The sequence below is a fragment of the Loxodonta africana genome, chromosome 6, assembly GCF_030014295.1.
Source record: "Loxodonta africana isolate mLoxAfr1 chromosome 6, mLoxAfr1.hap2, whole genome shotgun sequence".
Classification (NCBI taxonomy): domain Eukaryota; kingdom Metazoa; phylum Chordata; class Mammalia; order Proboscidea; family Elephantidae; genus Loxodonta; species Loxodonta africana.
Window position 1 is genome coordinate 100,243,264 of NC_087347.1, and position 20,063 is coordinate 100,263,326.

The window sequence follows — 20,063 nt, forward strand, 5'->3', positions numbered from 1 at the left end:
GACACTATGAAGAGAAATAACCTACAAGTGATTGGGGTACCAGAACAGGGAGGGATAACAGAAAATACAGAGAATTGTTGAAGATTTGTTGGCAGAAACCTTCCCTGATATCGTGAAAGGCGAGAAGATATCTATCCAAGCTGTTCATCAAACTGCACGTAAGGTAGATTGTAAAAGAAAGTCACCAAGACATATTATAATCAAACTTGCCAAAACCAAAGATAAAGAGAGAATTTTAAGAGCAGCTAGGGATAAACAAAAAGTCACCTGTAAAGGAGAGTCAATAAGAATAAGCTCAGGCAAATCAGCAGAAGCCATGCAGGCAAGAAGGCAATGGGGTGACTTATATAAAGCATTGAAGGAAAAAAAATGCCAGCCAAGAATCCTATATCCAGCAAAACTGTCTCTCAAATATGTAGGCAAATTTAGGACATTTCAAGATAAACAGAAGTTTAGGGATTTTGTAAAAACCAAACAAAACTATAAGAAATACTAAAGGGAGCTCTCTGGTTAGAAAATCAATAATATCAGGTATCAGCCCAAGACTAGAACACAAGACAGAGCAACCAGATGTCAACCCAGATAGGGACATCACAAAAATAAATTAAGATAAAAAAAGCTCAAAACAGGGAAACAGTGATGTCATTACGTAAACAAAGACAACATTAAAACAATAAAGAGGAACTGAGAAATGCAGTTATAGATCTTTCATATGGAGAGGAAGACAAGGCGATATAAAGAAATAAAAGTTAGGTTTAAAAATAGAGAAATAGGGGTACCACAAAGGAGACTAACAATCCTACTCATCAAAATAGAATACAAGAAAAAAATAGAGACTCAGCAGAAACAAAATCAACAACAAGGAATAAGAGGAAAAGACAATATATGAACTACTCAGCACAAAAAATTAAGTGGGAAAAAGAACCTGTCAACAACATACAAAAAAAGACATCAAAATGACAGCACTAAACTCATACCTATCCATAATTAGGCTGAATGTAAATGGACTAAATGCACCAATAAAGAGACAGAGAGTGGCAGGATGGATTAACAAAACAAAACAAAACAAAAACAGGATCCGTCTATATGCTGCCTACAACAGACACACCTTAGACTTAGAGACACAAACAAACTAAAACTCAAAGGATGGAAAAAAATATATCAAGCAAACAACAATCAAAAAAGAGCAGGAGTGGCAATATTAATTTCTGACAAAATAGACTTTAAAGTTAAATCTACCACAAAGAGTAAGGAAGGACACTACACAATGATTAAAGGGACAATATACTAGGAGGATATAACCATATTAAATATTTATGCACCCAATGACAGGGCTGCAAGATACATAAAACAAACTCTAACAGCATTGAAAAGTGAGATAGACAGCGCCACAAGTATAGTAGTAGACTTCAACACACCACTTTCGGTGAAGCACAGAACATCCAGAAAGAAGCTCAATAAAGACACAGAAGACCTAAATGCCACAATTAACTAACTTGACCTCATAGACATATACAGATTATTCCACCCAACAGCAGCCAAGTATATTTTCTTTTCCAATGCACATGAAACATTCTCTAGAAGAGACCACATATTGGGTCATAAAGCAAGCCTTAGCAGAATCCAAAACATTGAAATGTTACAAAGCATCGTCTCTGACCATAAGGCCATAATAATAGAAATCGATAACAGAAAAAGCAGGGAAAAGAAATCAAACATTTGGAAACTGAGCAATACCTGCTCAAAAAAGACTGGGTTAAGGATGCAATAAAGAAATTCATAGAATCCAATGAGAATGGAAACACTTCCTATCAGAACCTTTGAGGCACAGTGAAAGCAGTGCTCAGAGGTCAATTATATCAATAAATGCACACATCCAAAAAGAAGAAAGGGCCAAAATCAAAGAATTATCCCTACAACTTGAAAAAATAGAAAGAGAGCAACCAAAGAAGCCCTCAGGCACCAGAAGAGAGCAAATAATAAAAACTAGAGCAGAATTATATGATATAGAGAACAGAAAAACAATTGAAAGAGTTAACAGGACCAAAAGCTGGTTCTTTGAAAAAATTAACAAAATTGATAAACCATTGGCCAAACTGACAAAAGAAAAACAGGAGAGGAAGCAAATAACCTGAATAAGAAATGAGATGGACGATATCACAACAGAGCCAACTGAAACTGAAAGAATCATATCAGATTGCTATGAAAAATTGTACTCTAACAAATTTGAAAACCTAGAAGAAATGGATGAATTTCTAGAAACACACTACCTACCTAAACTAACACAAACAGAGGTAGAACAACTAAATAGACCCATAACAAAAGAAGAGATTGAAAAAGTAATAAAAAAAAAAAACCTCCTAGCAAAAGAAAGCCCTGGCCCTGACGGCTTCACTGCAGAGCTCTACCAAACTTTCAGAGAAGAATTAATACTATTACTACTAATGGTATTTCAGAGCACAGAAAAGGACGGAATACTCCCAAACTCATTCTATGAAGGCAGCATATCCCTGATACCAAAACCAAATAAAGACACCACAAAAAAAAAAAAAAAAAAAAAGAAAATTACAGACCTATATCCCTCATGAACTTAGATGCAAAAATCCTCAACAATATTCTACCCAACAGAATTCAACAACATATCAAAAAAAATAATTCACCATGACCAAGTGGGATTCGTATCGGATATGCAGGGATGGTTCAACATTAGAAAAACAATTAATATAATTCATCATATAAATAAAAGAGAAGTCAAGAATCACATGATTTTAGCAATTGATGCAGAAAGGGTATTTGACAAAGTTCAACACCCAGTCATGATAAAAGCTCTCAGGAAAATAGGAATAGAAGGAAAATTCCTCAACATAATAAAGGGCATTCATACAAAGCCAACAGCCAGCATCACCCTAAATGGACAGAGTCTGAAAGCATCCCCCTTGAGATTGGAAACCAGACAAGGATGCCCTTTATCTCCACTCTTATTCAACATTGTGCTGGAGGTCCTAGCCAGAGCAATTAGGCTAGATAAAGAAATAAAGGGCATCCAGATTGGTAAGGAAGAAGTAGAAGTATCTCTATTTGCAGATGACTTATTCTTAGACACAGAAAAGCCTAAAGAACCCTCAAGAAAACTATGGAAACTTATAGAAGAGTTCCGCAGAGTATCAGGATACAAGATAAACATACAGAAATCAGTTGGATTCCTCTTCACCAACAAAAAGAACACTGAAGAGGAAATCACCAAATCAATGCCATTTACAGTAGCCCCCAAGAAGATAAAAGACTTAGGAAAAAATCTTACCAGAGACATAAAATACCTATACAAAGAAAACTACAAGGCACTACTGCAAGAAACCAAAAGAGTCCTACATAATTGGAAAAACATACCTTGCTTGTAGTTAGGAAGACTTAACATTGTAAAAATGTCTATTCTATTAAAAATGATCTATAGATACAATGCAATTCCGATTCACATTCCAATGACATTTTTTAATGAGATGGAGAAACAAATCGCTAACTTCATATGGAAAGGAAAGAGGCCCAGGATAAGTAAAGTATTATTGAAAAAGAAGAACAAAGTGACAGGCCTCACTCTACCTGATTTTAGAAACTATTGTACTACCACAGTATTCAAAACAGCCTGGTACCGGTCCAACAACAGATACATAGACCAATGGAACAGATTTGAGAATCCAGACATAAATCCATCCACATATGAGCAGCTGATGTTTAACAAAGGCCCAAAGTCAGTTAAATGGGGAAAAGACAGTCTCTTTAACAAACGGTGCTGGCATAACTGGATATTCATCCACAAAAAAAAATGAAACAAGACCCATACCTCACACCATGCACAAAAACAAATTAAAAATGAATCAAAGACCTAAACATAAAATCTAAAATGATAAAGATCATGGAAGAAAAAATAGAGGCAATACTAGGAGCCCTAATACATGGCATAAACAGTATACAAAACAGTACTAACAATGCAGAAGTGAAACTACATAACTGGGAGCTCCTAAAAATCAGCCATGCTCATTCAAAGACTTCATCAAAAGAGTAAAAAGATTACCTGCGGACTGGGAAAAAGTTTTTAGCTATGACGTTTCCGATCAGCGCCTGATCTCTAAAATCTACATGATACTGCAAAAAACTCAACTACAAAAAGACAAATGACCCAACTAAAAAATGAGCAAAGGATATGAACAGGCACTTCACTAAAGAAGACATTTGGTTAGCTAACAAATGCGTGAGGGAATGGTCACGATCATTAGCTGTTAGAGAAATGTAAATCAAAACTACGATGAGATTCCATCTTACTCCAACAAGGCTGGCATTAATCCAAAAAACACAAAATAATAAATGTTTGGGAGGTTGTGGAGAGACTGGAACACTTAAACACTGTTGCTGGGAATGTAAAATCGTACAATCACTTTGGAAATCGATTTGGTGCTTCCTTAAAAAGCTAGAAATAGAACTATCATACAATCCAGCAATCCCACTCCTTGGAATATATCCTAGAGAAATAAGAGTCGTAAACCAACAGATGCATGCACACCCATGTTCATTGCGGCACTGTTTACAATAGCAAAAAGATGGACACAGCCAAAGGTGCCATTGGTGGATGAATGGAAAAGTAAATTATGGTATATTCACATAATGGAATACTACACTTCAATAAAGAACAATGATGAATTTCATAACATGGAGGAATCTGGAAGGTATTTTGTTGAATGAAATTAGTCAGTTGCAAGAGGATAAATATTGCATGAGACCACTATCATAAGAACTCGAAAAATAGCTTAAACAGAGAAGAAAATATTCTTTGATGGTTACAAGAGTGGGGAGGGAGAGATGGGGAGGTGTCTTCACTAATTAGATAGTAGACAAGAACTATTTTAGGTGAAGGGAAAGACAACACACAATACAGGAGATATCAGCACAACTGGAGTAACCCAAAAGCAAAGAAATTTCCTGAATAAACTGAACACTTGGATGGCCAGAGTATTAGGGGCGGGGGTTTGGGGACCATGGTTTCAGGGAAATCTAAGTCAATTGGCATAATAAAATCTATTAAGAAAACATTGTGCGTCCCACTTTGGAGAGTGGTGTCTGGGGTCTTAAATACTAGCAAGTGGCCATCTAAGATGAATCAATTTGTCTCAACCCATCTGGATCAAAGGAGAATGAAGAACAACAAAGACACAGGTAATCATGAACTCAAGAGACAGAAAGGACCATATAAACCAGAGACTACGTTAGCCTGAGACCAGGAGAGCTAGGTGGTGCCCAGCTACAACTGATGACTTTTCTGACAGCGAACATAGCAGAGAACCCCTGAGTGAGCAAGAGAGCAGTGGGATGCGGACCTAAAATTCTGTGAAAAAGACCAGACTTAATGGTCTGAACCCCAGAGGTCATGGTCCCCAGACCTTTCTCTTAGCCAAAGACAGGAGCCATTCCCAAAGCCAACTCTTCAGACAGGAATTGGACTGGACTATGGGATAGAAAATGATACTGGTGAAGAGTGAGCTTCTTGGATCAACTAGACACATGAGAATATGTGGGCAGTTCCTGTCTGGAGAGGAGATGAGAGGGCAGAGGACGTCAGAAGCTGGCCAAATGGACATGAAAATAGAGAGTGGAGAAAAGGAGTGTGCTGTCTCATTAGAGAGAGTGCAACTAGTAGTATATAAAAACCCGCTGCGTTGAGTCGATTCTGACTCATAGTGACCCTACAGGGCAGAGTAGGACTGCCCCATAGAGTTTCCAAGGAGTGCCTGGTGGATTTGAACTGCTGACCTTTTGGTTAGCAGCCGTAGCACTTAACCACTATGCCACCAGGGTATATAGCAAGGTGTATATAAATTTTTGTATGAGAAACTGACTTGATTTGTAAACTTTCACTTAAAGGACAACAACAACAAAAAAAGACTTCACCAAAAGAGTAAAAAGACAACCTACAGACTTGAAAAAAAAATTTTGGCTATTACAAATCAGAGAAAGATCTGATCTCTAAAATCTGCAAGAAATCCAACACCTCTACAACAAAAAGACAAATAATCCATTAAAAAATGGGCACAGGAAATGAATAGACCCTGTACCAAAGAAGACATTCCAGTGGCCAACAGGAACATGAGGAAATGCTTGCCATCACTAGCCATTAGAGAAAACCACAATGAGATACCATCTCACCCCAAATGTTGGAGAGGCTGCAGGGAGATCTTATGCACTGGTGGTGGGAATGCAAAATGATACAACCATTTTGGAAAATGACATGGAGCTTCCTTACAAAGCTAGAAATAAAAATACCATATGATCCAGCAATCCCACTCCTAGGAATATATCCTAGAGAAATAGGAGCCATTGCATGAATAGACATATGCACACCCATGTTCATTGCAGCATTTTTCACAGTAGCAAAATGATGGAAACAACGTAGATGCCCTTCAACAGATGAATGGATAAGCAAACTACAGTACATACACACAATGGAGTATTATGCAATGGTAAAGCACAATGATGAATCTGTGAAGCATCTCATAACACGGATGAATATTGAGGGCATTATGCTGAATGAAATCAGTGAATTGCAAAAAGACGAATAGTGTATGAGACCACTACTGTAAAAACTCATGAAAATGTTTACACACAAAAAGAAGCAATCTTTGATGGTTATGAGGGAGAGGAGGGGCAAGGATGGAAAAACACTAAATAGACAATACCAGACCCAGTGATACGTGGAAATTTTGGTGAAGCATAAGACAGTACACAATACTGGGGAAGCCATACAACTTGTACAAGGCAAGGTCATGGAAGCTTCATAGACACATCCAAACTCCCTGAGGGACCGAATTGCTGGGCTGGGGGCTGTGGGGACCATGGTCTTGGGGAACATCTAGCTCAATTGGCATAACATATTTTATAAAGAAAATATTCTACATTCTACTTTGGTGAGTAGTGTCTGGGGTCTTAAAAGCCTGTGAGCGCCCTTCTAAGTGCAACACTGGTCTCACCCCTTCAGGTGCAAGGGAGAATGAAGAAAACTAAAGATACAAGGGAAAAATTAGTCCGAAGGGCTAATAGACCACAAGTACCATGGCCTCCACCAGACTGAGTCCAGTACAACCAGATGGTGCCTGGCTACCACTGACTGCTCTGACAGGGATCACAATAGAGGGTCTCCAACAGAGCTGGAGAAAAATGTAGAACAAAATTCTAACTCACAAAAAAAGACCAGACTTACTAGTCTGACAGAGACTGGAGAAACCCCGAGAGTATGGCCCCTAGACATACTTTTAACTCAGCAATGAAGTCACTCCTGAGGTTCACCCTTCAGCCAAAGACTGGACAGGCCCATAAAACAAAACAAGACTAAAGGGGCCCACCAGCCCAAGGACAAGGACTAGAAGGTAGGAGGGAACAAGAAAGCTGATAAAAGGGAACCCAAGGTCGAGAAGGGAGACATGTCGGGGGGTTGTTAACCAATGTCATAAAACAATATGTGTACTGTTTAATGAGAAACTAGTTTGTTTTGTAAACTTTCATCTAAAGTACAATAAAAAAATAAAATAAAAAGAATTCAGTGTAAGAGCTGATAAGATGGTGCTCTCCCAGAATATAAAACAATAACAAGAAGAAATAGAAATGTATGAGGAAATATGAGCTAAGAGAACAGATCCAGGAGGTCTAACATCTCCTTAAAAAAAAGAACGGGGAAAACTAAGGGGAGGAAATCATCAAAGAACTGATAAGTGAAAACAGTTTCCCAGAATTGAAACACGTGAATGTTCAGCTTGAAAGGGCCCAGGCAGTGAATGAAAAAGGGTGTGTTTTTTTTAGCATGGAGGACCCCAAAGAGGAAGAACAGACCTGATACCTGCCCTTGGAGAGGCCAGTATGGGGGTGGTAGTGGGGATAGACCTGCAAACTGGTCTGCCACAGAGCGGCCAGTGGATGCATGGGGCACAGGACACTCCACATTCTAGATAGCCAATAGCCATTAGCTATTGAATTTGTTAATGTGAGTCACTGGGATTTGGTGGATTGCTCTGAATTCTGTATATAGAGGGAAGTGTGATTTATTTAATGAATAGAGTTTTCTCTGCACCATTCTGACCAAATGTTGTTCTTCAGTGGTGGGGCATGTCCAGATAGGATATTAGATTCAGATTCAGCAAGTATTTACTAAGTCACTTTACTAAGTTACTTTAGTAACTCAATAGCACAGTTAAAAAATAAAAGCACAGTTAAAGCAGGTGATAAAAGAGTGTGTGTGTTGTGGTCTCATTCCCTTGTAAACGCACGTAAATTTAGAAAGTATGTAAATCTGGAAGGATATATCCTGTCTCTGGATGGTAGGGTGAAGCAGACTTTTTATTATCTTCTTTATAATTCTCTATATTTCATGAAATAAGCATGTATTGATTTTATAACTGAAAACAATAAAGCTGCTTCCATTTTATGAAAACAAAAAAACAAAAAACAAACTTTTTGCATTTAAAATGCAAAGAATCCCGGGAGTAAACAGGTCCAGAATCTGGGAGAGTTGGTTGTGAGGAGTAGGAGGAACTCTTGAAGGGCTCTGGGAAAGATGGCCTGGTGTGGGCAGAGGCTGCAGAAGGAGGAGGCTGTTAAAACCCAAAAGATAAAACTGAAGATAAGCTTCACCTACCTCAAAGCTTACCCAAAGCCTAGGTTTACCAATTTCCTGCTTGAGGTAAATTATTTTCTTTCACTGAACCATGTTGCCTGAGGGCTACTATCTTCAGAAAAGGGGCATAAGAAACAGAACCAGAACCTATGGACAATCCGGCCAGGACCAAGAAGTGAGAGGGAGAGGAAGGGAGCCCAGGGCTTACAAAGAGAGGATTGAGGAATGGCTCTTCGCCAGACATTCGGTGAGCCCAAAGATCTTTTGAATTTATTTAAAAATAGATACAACAGTGCTTTGCTGGCTGCTCCTTGAAGAATGTTTCTATGGCTGTTGTCTCCATCGTCACCATGAAAATATATTTATTCTGAACTGATCTGTGTGGAGGGCCATTTTAAACACTTTAAAAAGCAGGCTCCATTGCCGTCGAGTCGATAGCAGGCTAGTAGAGTAAAAATGGTGTCTTTTCTTCTAAGAGCTTCCAGATGATGAGAGCTAATAATTTGAAAGCTTACTTATCATAAACAGACATTATAAAATGTAGCCCCTCACAATCAAGCCCTGAATAGTCAGGGAATGATCCAATTGGTTGAAAACATCTTTCAGGAGATGTTCACTAGCCTTAGCCTAGAAAGACAGAAAGCCTTTGACCCTCAGGATATCTCCAAACTTAAGAATTTTCCGTACTAAATGGGTCTGCGTTGATTTTATAACCTATCTCAAATAGTAATGATGGAGAATTATCATAGAATTATCCATCCAAGTTAAGAATTTTTTTTCTAGAAAAGACGTTGTTTATAATACTAAAAACAAATAGTTCAAACTTTAAAAGTTACTTTTCCACACAAAAATACTATTGTAGTTTTTTTTATTTTTTTAACAAAGTAGTGAAAGCAGGGGAAAGGTAGAAAAAGCATAGAAAAGTTGATTTAAGAGATAATATATTGCATTTAAAGAAGTTGAATGCCATTACTTTTCATCACTTAACTTTTCAAAGAACACTTTCGGTTTCCTTATTTGCATGTTTCATTGTTTTCCAGCCTTTATGCTGTATGCTTAAAATGCAAATGGAATAATATAAGAATAATGAGAATACTTGGAAATGTTCTGAGAAAGTGTGGAAAAAAAGGTCTGGTTTCCATCCCATTGAAAGAAGGTGAGATTTGGGAGCAGTCAGGCTAGGTATAATTTTATCTTCAGCTCAAACTAGAAGCTCCACCACCGTCCCTTTTTCTCTTTGGTAATGTTGAAAATTAGCTCATATTTCTCTTTGTGACTCCCTTACGCTTGTTGCCTTTCTCTTTTTCTTTGCATTAGGCAACTATCCACCAAGTAACCTCAACAAATACTTACGGCATACTTATTAACTGATCATTGCCACACCTGGAGTGTAATTAGTTCTTTATTAGGAAAAATAGGGTTGAGTTAAAGGATGAACACGGAAAAGCAGCTGTCACCCTCTTGCACCAACTCCATTAAAGTTTGGGCTCCCTTTGTTTGGGCTCAGGAATCAGACTATCTGGGTTCTAATCCAGGCTCTGCCATTTTCTCACATGTTACTCAAGTTCTCTTAGCCTCAGTTGCCTCATCTCTAAAATGGGATAATAATAATACCTACCTCATCAAGTGGCTGTGATAATTAAGATAATACAAATAAAGTGCTTGCAGAAATACGTCTTATATGTAGTGTAAGTACTTAAGGTTTAAGAGACCTAGGGCAGTCTCTCTGTCCTCTGGCATGTGATACAGCCAGGGTGGTTTAGGGTGAACAACCATTCCAATTTGCCCCAGAATGATGGGTTTCCCAGGACAGGGTTCTTGCAGTTCTAAAATGGTGAAATCCTGGACAAACTAGTATGAGTTGGTTAGCCTCAAAGTAGAATAACATATATTCAGCTAGCCACAATCCCAAAGCAAATGAAGCAAGCCGAATGTTAGAAGCACGGAGTTGTATTGAGACACAGGGCAAGGCATGCCAAGTTCTTACACAGAGAAGACGGAATGAACACTCCACACCGAGGAAACTACGGAAGCAAAGGCATGGAGGTGAGGAAGTGGAAACCTTAGGTGGTCTGGTGTAGGAAGCATGATGGTGTATGAGAGGACGTAATGAGTAAAAGGTTCAAAAAGGTATGATGGAACCAGACTATTGAAGGCCTTAAGTGTTATCCTTAGGACTATGGATTTATTCAGAGGTAATGGGGGGATAGATTTCAAGATGGCTGGAGCAGAGGTATAATATATACTTATTTCTCAAACCTTAGCTAAGAAAAACAGTTGCTAGTGAGTGGATTCTGACTCGTAGGGACCCCATTTTGTGTCAGAATAGAACTGTGTCCCATAGGGTTTCAGTGGCTGATTTTTCAGAAGTAGATTGCCAGGTATTTCTTCCAAGGTGCCTCTGGGTGGACTGGGACCTCCAACCTTTTGGTTAGCAGTCCAGTGTACTAATTGTTTGTGCCACAGACAGGTGGCCGTGAATTGAAATGGACTTTTTTTTTGTCGGCAACTGGTTTAAACCTTAGCTTGTTGTTGTGCATTGTCAAGTTGATTGCAAGTTACAGTGGTCCTATAGGAGTGACTAGAACTACCCCACAGGATTTCCTATGTTGTAACCTTTACTGGAGCAGACTGCAGGTCTTTTCTTCTGTGGAGAGGCTGGTGGGTTCAAACTGCTGACCTGTCTGTTAGCAGCCTAGTGCTTAACCATTGTGCCACCAGGACTCCTCAAACCTTAGCTAGATGTTACTTTTCTAATGAAGAACTTGTAATTCTTCATTTAGCGGGAGATGAAGTAGGGAGCCCTGGCAGCGTAGTGGTTAAGATTTAAGGTCATTCAGTTTGTATACTGTAGACATAGTTGTTAAGAGTTTGGCTGCTAACCAAAAGGTTGGTAGTTCGAATCCATCAGCTGCTCCTTGGAAACCCTATGGGGCAGATCTACTCTGTACTGTAGGGTTGCTATGAATCAGAATCAACTTGCAATAGGTTTGGGTTTTTTCGGGGGTGGGGGGAGGTTTTAATATGAAGTAGATTAAAATTTACAATTTGTCATCAGCTCTCATTTTATTATTGAGTAATTAAATAATTTCCATTGTGTCAAAATATTTAAGGTGGGCCTCCATATTTGATAGCAGATAAAAGGTGCAAAGTCATTGCTACCTTCCAGATTCAAGCTTGAGGGGCATCTTTGACTTTCCTTTTTCCATTAGCCTTCTTATCTTTTTTTTTTTTCTTATCTAGTCAGTGGCACAATGTGTTGATTTTTGTCTTCACAGCCCAGTTCCTTCCTCTCCTTCCCTAGCTCAAGCCCTAGTCACTTTTCTTTAGATTCAAGATATAATTATGTGAGTTCCCTGCTCCCAGCCTCTCTCCAAACCACCTTGAATGTTGTGCCCAATTAATCTTGTTAAACAATGTTTTCATCATGTCACTTTCCTATTCAAGAACCTATTATGGCTTTCTATTAACACCTGGATCTAGGCCACTCTTCTCAGTCTGCCTTGAAAATTTCTCCATCAATGGGCCCCTCCTTACAACTAGAGGTTTCTCCCACAGCACTTAGAAATCATTTGTGCTATTCCTGCCTTCTTTGTGTCTTTAACACCAGGCCTTGAGAATCCAGCCCCTCCATCTGTCTTGAGCTACTCCTCACACACAGAATTGAGTTTCTCTTCTTTCTCTCTTCCGTTTAAATTCACTGCCAAACTCCGCGAAGAAAATTCTACATAAAACCAGTGTTTATAACAGAGTAGGTGCTCAATAAATTGAGCAAGTACTATTATTGCTATATTTTGTATTGTTCTTCAGTTATAGCTCTTGTGTGAAGAACACTTTACCATTCACAAGGCTCAGGCACATATGTCTTCTCATTGATCCTCACAGGAGCCTGTAGGTGTAGACATCATATATAGTTACGTACAGTTTTCAGCTGAGGAAACTGAGAATGGGTAAGGTACTCACTCAAGTTGATAGAACTAGCAAGTGACAGAGCTGGTACTAGAATCTAAGTGTCCTAACTTCTAATCGAGTGCTCTTTCCACTACTTTTAGCTGCCTGGATTCTTTGAAGCATATCTTGTCTCCCCAATAAGAGTGGGAGCCTTCAGCTCCTTTAGCACCTGGCTGAGTTGTGTTCGGTACAAAGATTGTTTCTTAGGTGCTCGTGAGCATACTGATAATTTTCTAGACTATTATCTTTTTTTTTCATATTTAATGTCATTTAAAATATACTCCCTCTGCTTCCTTAGCTCTGTGGAAGAGACTTTTAGTTCTCACTCAGTTCTTCTGGGTACATGGGAAAACTGTCCCTTGTCCTCCTTACAGTTGGGAGTGGTCATGTGGCAAGTTCTGACCAATAGGTTGTGAGAGGTGGTGCCAAGCATCTCTCTAGGCTCCTTTCTCCTGGTGCCAAAGTCGTGAAGGAAGATTTGTGTTGGGATGGTGAAGCCCTAGGATTTAAGTGGCCAGGACAGGTGTCCTGAAGCTTGAAGGACAGCTGCCCTGGAGAGTCGCCTGGATTCACTATGGCCTTGTGTGAGGTAATCAACTTTTGTTATGTTAAGTCGGTGCAAGTTTAGTATAGTTTTAGTTTGTTTGCTTGTTTTTTAAATCTCAGTGTAATCTGGCCCATCCTGACAATATAAAATTGAATTGTTTACTGGCCAGTGCATTAGCGTGCCAAACTCTCAGAGTTGCCCAGGAAAATAATAAGGAATAATTCTTTTACTTTATAGTTGGAGCAACCAAGGGGAACAGAGGTTCAGGGAATGACCTTCAGCCACTCCCAAAGTCAGTCTTTTAATGCAAATTAGGTAATTTACCCCACAGTCCATTATAAGAAATGCAAATCAGGTCTAGAAAAATATAGGCTAATACTGCAACCCACTCTGCTTCTATAACAACATCTTTCACTCTCACCCCTCCATTCCACCCCGTAGCCATCTTTCCTTCCTCTCTGGTTTCCTCCTTGATTGCCAGTGAAGCCTTTTGCAGGGCAGGATCTACTGGAAAAGAGGCATTGTTTGTCGTGGTGTTGCCAGAATAACACCAGCCTGCACAAAGTTCCAGTTGAAGAGCTGGAATGGGTGCAAAACATAGTTCTGTTTTTCTTGTGTAGGCTTCTCGGTCACCAACCCGTATCTCTGACCTGGGCAAGGAAGAGACAAAGATCAAGTTTATTGTCTGTCTAAAGAGAAGTATGGCAGATACAGTGAGATGGGCTATATAATCTCATAGCAAGTTTCAATCCAATGACAGTAATTATGGCTTTTTCCATTGCTTCCATTTAAAACCTTTCTTAATCATACCAATTCTTATTAGTAATCTCAAATAAAGTTCAATTATCAGAATTGAGGGTCTTCTTCCTACCTTTCCAATTCTGGTTGAAAGTTATAACTTTATTTTCCTAAAGCTTTATATATATATATATATATATCTATAAACACGTAGAAACTTTAATAATACATAAAATTTTTTACAATGTGTTATTTTCCACCACGTGTCTGTCAGTTTGTCACACTGTGGTGGCTTGCGTGTTGCTGTAATACTGGAAGCTTTGCCAGTGATATTTCAAATGCCAGCAGGGTCACCCTTGGTGGATAGGTTTCAGATGAGCTTCTAGACTAAGACAGATTAGGAAGAAGGACCTGGCAGTCTACTCCTGAAAAAACTGGCCACTGACAACCTTACGAATAGCCACAGAACATTGTCTGATATAGTGCCAAAAGATGAGCCCCTCATGTTGGAAGGCACTCAAAGTATGACTGGGGAAGAGCTGCCTCCTCAAAGTAGCAAGCATAACAACCATTGTGAGGATGGTGCAGGACCAGGGGGCATTTTGTTCTGTTGTACATAGGGTTGCTATGAGTCACTTGATGGTACCTAACAACAGCAACATATATTATTTTAATATGTTTTAAATATATTATGTAGATATTATTTTTAAAACTTTTTTTTTCATTCTTTTGTTTTGCGTGGAGGCTGTTTTGGGGGGGCTTTGAAACACTAAGAATCTGGACCCAGGCTAATTTGTCTGTATAAATTAGCATGACCTACTGGGAAGTTACTGATGTTTCTTTGCAACATGATGAAGTTGAACAGATTATTTAATTCATATTTTAACCTCACAATTTACAACTATTAGGAAAAAGCTGAGGGGGTGGCTGAAAAGATGTTCCTTGGGGAAATTTTCATTGCTGGAGAAAAAGATACCAATAGGCTGACAAAAAGTTCCATGAAACAAAAGCAAGAAAAAAAATGTCACTCACACTGAAGATACAGATAATTTGGGAAGCTGCAGCCATCTGGTTATGGTCAAAATAGCTGTTTCTGATGTCCTTAGATGGTACAAATTACTGGCAGACCTCAAAAACCAGAACAGGAATCCATTTTGAGATCAGATTTCTTTTGCCTTCAAGACGTGTTTACAAAGAAATCAAGATTAGAGGAAACAGAGGAAGAATTGAAGTGTGGAGAAAACATCACCGAAGAGTTTCTAAATTTGGCCATTGATTAACAAGAGCTGAATTTGGAAGAGACCACAGGTGGATGTCCAGCCCCAGGTCATTCATTTTCCTTTCTGTTTTACTGTAGCTGTCAGCCCTCCCAGCGTCCTGCCTGCATCCATTAAGGGATGTGTTAACAGTAGCAACCAAGAGACTTCTTCAGGTAGGGGAGTAGACATGAGCCATGGAAGACAACGGGTGGTGACTAGTGGACAGTTGTTTAAGCACATAGGACTTACCTCTTGGGAGGATCGCACAAATAAAGTGGGAGGAGCACATTGCAGGGGCTGGGCAGGGAGGCTGAGATCTTGATTTAAGCAGAGAGCGCCATTGTGATTTGGGCTTTAAGGTTAATATGATCTCACTTATATGAAATATCTGGAAAAGGCAAATGTATAGAGACCAAAGTTTATGAATAGTTACCAGGGGCTGGAGGAAGAGGGAGAGGGGGCAGCATTGTTTAGAAAGCACTGAGTTTCTATTTCTGTTTTTGTTGTTAGTTGCCATCGAGTCAATCGGTTCCTACTCATAGTGACCCCATGTGACAGAGTAGAACTGCCCCATGGGGTTTTCTGGACTGTCATCTTTATGGAAGCAGATCGCCACATCTTTCTCCTCTGGAGGTGCTGGGTAGGTTTGAACCTCCAACCTTTCAGTTAGCAGCTGAGTGCTCAACCCTTCGCACTACCAGGGTGATGGAAAACTTGGCAACAGCATTGGTGATGGTTGCACAACATGACTCATGTAATTAGGGTCACTAAATTGTCCACGTGAAAAATCTTTAATTGGCAAATGTTGTACTATGTATATCTTTACCACAATAAAAAATTTAATGTACTCTGAATTTATAATTCACAGGCTGACAAAATCTGAATATACTGGTCACACTACTGAGAGGCTTCAAGCAGCCTATCCCATGAGGAGATTGTACAGGCGTCACCCCTCCTTCAGCAACTGCGTAATTAGCTACCTGACATCCTCCCATCTCCCACACTCCTACTGTTCCCTGCTTCCTGAGCACGATGTTTTCTTTCCCTTGCTTCTAAGCTGGATCCTTCTTCCCTTCCCCTCCCATTCTCTCTTCTGTCTTCCTCCTAACCTCCCTACCCAATTTCTAGGACTGGCCTCTGATCTGGCCCCTCTTCTGATTTCCAGTTCTAGCAATCTGTGAAGTCAGAAACTAAGGAATCAAATAATTTCTCAAAATGCTTTCACTCCAGTAATGGGGAGGGAAGGAAGAGGGGGTTGGTGTTCGTGCATGTGAAAAAATAATTTGGCTGCTCCAACACATAATTTGTACATGTTGTTTATACAGGTTTTAAAAAAACTCATTTTAAACCATCTTTTGAAGATACTTTTAAAAAATACATCCGACTGATTGTATGGGATATTGAAGAAAAGAGCATTCACCTAGCACTGGTTTTATGCACATTGATTTCTGGTTGGTCCTCAAATTATTCAAAACACTGACAATTCCTTCTATGCTGGCGATCGAGACAGGAATTGGGGCACAATGTGTGTAAACAAAATTGAATAATGTGACTGAAAAAAATATACATCATAGCAGAAATTGACTTGTGGGGCTTGCGGGTGGCGGTGGGGAACACTTCAAAGAGATAGGCAGGTGTTCTCCAGAACTGCTGAAATGGAGGCGTAATTAGAAATGCTTGGTCTGTGAACTGGGAGGGACTCATTGCACGTGTCAAGGCTCCCTGGACAGAGAAAGCCAACAGTTGTTTCAAATAGGAGTCGTAAGTAAAATGTCTCAAAGGCAGATGTTATGATTTATAGATGTTGATTTGCAGTCACTGCTGCTCACATGGAGCCCTGGTGGCACAGTGGTTAAGGGCCCAGCTGCTAACCAAAAGGCTGGCAGTTCAAATCCACCAGCTCCTCCTTGGAAACCATATGGAGCAGTTCTAGTCTGTCCTATACGGTCACATAGGCAACTCTGTCTGTGGCCCTGCTTCTAGATAAATAGCAACAGGTATTACTATCCAGGAGATTAGCCAATACTGAAAAAAATTGTTTTAGAGCTGATTTTTGGCTGAAAAATGTGTCTGTATTAGTCAGGAAAGGCTAACTACCATAAAAATAGATCTCAAAATAAGTTATAGCTGAAACACAATAGAAGCTTATTTCTTGCTCATATAACTGCACTGGGCAAGTAAATAGGTCAGTAGGGTGGCCTTCATTCAGGAAATCATTTAATGCTCAGACTGATGAAGCCCGCGTCATCTTCAACACGTGGCTTCTGAGGTTGTACAACTGATAAGGGAAAAGAGCACAGAGGAGTGTGCATGGTAGGTTCTCATGGGCCAGGCCTGGAAGTGGCACACATTATTCCTGCTCACATTTCATTAACCACATGGTCACTTCCAACTGTAGAGGAGAGTGGGAAATACAGCCTAGCTTTGTTCCCGGGAAGAAAGCAGAATACAGGTTGTAGTGAGCAGCTGGCAGTTTCTGCCACAGAGTCCGTTTATCAATCAATGGATGTCGTGGCCTGTAGGAATAGATCTACTTCATTCAAGGGATGAATTTTGTCAAAAAGATTTAAAAGGGAGCTCTCTTTTTTCAAGGCATTCAGATACCTGCAACTTCATCCAAGGAGAGGTATTTATTTTAACATAAAAGGTTGTAAAACCTCAGCACTCCATGCTACCCTGGCTCTCTCTGTCTGCTTTGTCCCCAAATTAAACAGGAATAGCATTCTCTTTCATTCCCCAAGGCAGTTGTTTAACATCCCAAAGCTAATACCCAGTTGTTTAATGAAGCATTTAACAAAGCCTTGCATCTTACAATATATCATGGTTGAAAACATTTGTGTGAGTGTGTGTGTATGTATGTGTGTGTGTGTGTGTGCACATATTTTCTGTCATTGGGATGAGTATCTACACCCAGGGAATGACATAACTACAAATTTATGTCACTTATTCGAAAACAGGAAACCGTGATGGGGTAGTAGCTAAGTGCTACGACTGCTAACCAAGAGGTCAGCAGTTCAAATCTGCGAGGTGCTCCTTGGAAACTCTATGGGGCAGTTCTACTCTGTCCTATAGGGTCACTCTGAGTCGGAATCGACTCGATGGCAGTGGCTTTGGTTTTGGTTTATATGTAAACTAAAACCAAAAAACAAACCCGTGCTGTCGAGTCAGTTCAGAGTCTTAGCGATCCTATGGGACACAGTAGAATGTTCCATAGGGTTTTCAAGGCACGGCTAGTGGATTAGAACTGCCAGCTTGTTGGTTGGCAGCCAACCCCTTACCCACTGCGCTGCCAGGGCTCTGTATGTAAACTGAACCTTTTAAAATCCACTATTAAGATGAGCATGATAGCTTTCTGTGGACTTTTCTGGCATTTGGGAATGAGTAAACACACCCTAGTTTGGTAGACAGTAGGAGTAAGAGGACTTAAAATGACTTAATGACCTTGTTCATTACTGGCCTTAAATGTATTTAATCTAAGGGTGGGCCCTTGCTGGCATATGACTTGTAGAACCAGTTACGTTTCATAGAGAGTGACTTTTTGTTCATCTGGAATCAGAAGGGAAGTCTTGTCTAGGCGAATTAGGTGGGTAAAAGGGCAAAGCAAGCAAAACTGCTCTGGAGCCAAGTTGATTATCTAGGTTTATGAAGAACAGTGAATACTTTTGATAATTGGAACACACAGATAATCCCTAAATCTCACTCTACCCATGGGTTTTAATTACTTCCTCCATGGGTTTGGTACCACCATGGGTCAAACCAATTGCTTTGTTTCTCCTCTCCACCCACCCTTGCCCCTGCTCACTCACTTTTCTGAAGGAGGATCTAACAAGTGGGCCCAAGGAGGAAGCGGTTGAGAGGCTGCACGTTCCATAAAGTAAGAGGCCCCTGGGCAACTGAGGGTTGATAATGAGAGACCTTTTCTCATCGTTGGGTTTGTGGCCACAAGCCAGGATAGAGAAATGGGTGTGAGCTCTGAAATGTCACCTATCAGTTATGTGATTTCCCTGACTCTTGTCTTCCCCATCTATAAAAGAAAACAAGCCAGTTGCCATCAAGTTGATTCAGACTCCTGGCAACTCCATGTGTGTCAGGGTAGAACTGTACTCTAAAGTGTTTCCAATGGCTAAGTTTTCAAAAGTAGATTGCCAGGCCTTTCTTCTTAGGTACTGCTGGGTGGACTCAAACCCCCAACCTTTCAGTTAGAAGCTGGGTGTGTTAACCACTTGTACAACTCTGGGATCTCCCACATGTATTGAAAAAAAAAAGTTGCCCTCTAGTAGATTCTGACTCATGGTGACCCCATGTGTTCAGAGTGGAACTGTGCTCTGTAGGTTTTCTAGGTTGTGACCTTTTAGAAGTAGATCACCAGGCCTTTCTTCTGAGGTACCTCTGGGTGGATTTGAACTGCCAACCTTTTGGTTAGTAGTTGTGTGCTTAACCATTCATGCCACCGAGGGACTCCTCATCTATAAATGAGGACTGAAATTATACTTACCTCGTAGAGTTATTTTAAGGATTAAATGAGATCATGCCTGTAATATATCTTAGCCTAGTGCCTGACATGTAGCAAGCACTCACTAAATGTTAGCTGCAATTATTATTTATAAAAAATTTGAACTTCCCCTTTCTTCCTTTCGGGTTCCACACCCTTCTTTATTCCCAATAAGAACGAAAGAGGCATGAATTGTTGGGTTTCCTCAACCCGGTGCTGTTTCAGTGGTAAATGCAGCAGCCCCCAATGCCCTCTATGACCTTAGGGATGAAAGAGCTTGGTGGTTCAGAGTGGCTCTGTCTTCGCAGCTTTATTTTGTTCTCGATATAGCTGTTCTATTCACACACCTTGCAATCTGTGAAGTTAAAATTAACCTATTTGCCAACCTGCGTCTCAGTGAGAAACTGAAAAATTACACCTTCTCTA